Here is a 2,232-nt window from a genome sequence, read left to right on the forward strand (position 1 = left end):
GTGGTGGCTGTGGCTTTCCTTTTTAGTTTGGGTGTGACTTTTGTATCAGATGATTCTTTGAGTTACTACCAGAGTAGAGCTTATGGCTGCGGGCTGGGGGAGACGAAAGCAGCTAAGTCAACTTGGTATATCTTTATTCTTTGACACAACTTTGCTATAGAATTTATCCAAGCATCCTTTTTCGTCAGGTTCTCCAGAGAACCAGAACCAATGGAATGTGCCTGTGTTTCTCTCTCTCCTCTCTCTCTCTCTCTCTCTCTTCTATCTATCTATCTATCTATCTATCTATCTATCTATCTATCTCTAAAGAGATTCGTTATAAGGAATTGGCTTATGCAGCTGGGCGGCTGACACATTTTAGGGGCTGCAGGTTGAGTTGGCAAACTGGAGACTCAGCAGAGCACTGGTGTAGTTCCAATCGAAGGCCAGCTAGGCTCAAGACTCAGGAGAAGTACAAAGCTGAGGTTTTAGTTCAGGTTTGAGAAAAATGGATGCAGTCAGACAGAGGGAATTCTCTCCTTCTCGGCCTGGTCCTCTTGCTCTATTGGCCTTCTATTGATTGGACAAGCCCCGTCAACAGTAGGGAGGACTGTCTGCTTAACTGAGTCTCCCAATTCAAATGTTGATCTCTTCTGGAAGCACCCAGTAGACACACCCAGAGCAAGAGCTGGGCACTCTGTGGCCCAGGCAAGTTGACATATAAATTTATTCATCGCAGCCTTCATGATTTATAATTCAATTCCCATTTACAGGTATGGCTATTACTTGATGGATGTGATCATGCTTTTAGAATTCCATGAGAAAATTTTAATGAGATTATTTATTTCCTGTGTTTTTCTCAAGGAGTTATGTTAACCTGAAGATCTTTTTTTCCTCTACTTCATTAACTAACTTCATTATCTCCTTCATTTAACTAACTAATGTGTATACATTATCTTTCTGTCTTTGGCATCGAAAAATGATGTGATAGATCTTTCTCTGTTCTGTGAGAAATGATTTTTTTTTTTCTCTAAAGAAGGTGCCGTAAAATCTAAATGGTTGACCCACCTCAAAAGGAGCGTTTGGGCCAGAATTTCTGCGTGAACGGTAGCTTAAGGAAATCCTGTGGTTGTGTTCGTTTTGTCAGCACTTATACTAAAACTGGGATGATCCAGAGAAGATTAGTGGTGGCCCTTGAGCAAGGATGACATGCAGGTTTGTGAAATGTTCCATATTAAAAAAAAAAAAAAGATAGAAAAGAAATCCTGTGGCTTTTTTTCCATTAGCTTCAACCAACATGAATTGTCTCAGAGAAGCCTGCTTGAGCTGACTCACCTCAATTTGATGCCTGTTGGGTTTTGCATTACCAGCTTTCTTCACCTGAGAATTTGACGAAGAGAGAAGTCTGTCAGCAAATTACAGCTTGATCCAATTGGTGGTAATTTGGGTCACAGCACAGGGAGATATCTGAGGGTTGGATGGGCCTTCTAGGTGTGAGGCTCCTTCCTGCAGACGTGGTTTATACATGAGACAGAGAGGCAGTGCCTGACTTTCTTAATCCAATCAACAGGGAGGAAAAATTTATGCTGTGATTGTATCATTTCTGTGGTAAACCTTCTCAGAGATCTCTGGCCCAGGAATTGGCCCAAAAGAAAGACTCAACAGAAATACTAACTTTACTTAAAGTCTATGGGCTATTTTTCAAAAAAAAATATTTTATTTATTTATTTATTTATTTATTTATTTATTTATTTATTTATTTATGAAAGAGAGAGAGAGAGAGAGAGAGAGAGAGAGAGAGAGCATGAGCAGAGGGGAGGGGCAGAGGGAGAGGGAGAAGTAGACTCCCCGCCAAGCAGGGAGCCCGATGCAGGGCTCCATCCCAGGACCCCAAGACCACAACCCAAGCCAAAGGCAGATGCCGGAGCAGTTCACCCAGGTGCCCCTGTGTGGGTTATTTAAAAAAAGTTTTTATTTTAATTCCAGTCAGTTAATATATAGTGTTATATTAGTTTCAGGTCCACTATATAGTGATTCAGCACTTCCATAGGATATCCAGTCTTCATCGTGACAGGTACACTCTTTCCTCCCTATCACCTGTTTCTCCCAATTCCCACCCCTCTCCCCTCTGGTAATCATCAGTGTTTTTCTGTATAATTAAGAGCCTGTTTCTTGCTTTGTCTCTCTCTTTTTTATTCTCTTTGCTCATTTGTATTGTTTCTTAATTCCACATATGAGGGAAATCATATGGTA

General features: G+C 41.0%; 1 non-coding gene across 1 annotated transcript; it reads left to right on the forward strand.

Annotated features, from left to right (window-relative positions):
• Positions 1-1,110: 1,110 nt before the first annotated feature.
• Positions 1,111-1,218, forward strand: LOC144288205 (U6 spliceosomal RNA). The gene has a single exon (XR_013356176.1). It is a non-coding gene; the product is annotated as a U6 spliceosomal RNA (small nuclear RNA).
• Positions 1,219-2,232: the final 1,014 nt, after the last annotated feature.

This window comes from Canis aureus, chromosome 17 (assembly GCF_053574225.1).
Source record: "Canis aureus isolate CA01 chromosome 17, VMU_Caureus_v.1.0, whole genome shotgun sequence".
Lineage (NCBI taxonomy): Eukaryota > Metazoa > Chordata > Mammalia > Carnivora > Canidae > Canis > Canis aureus.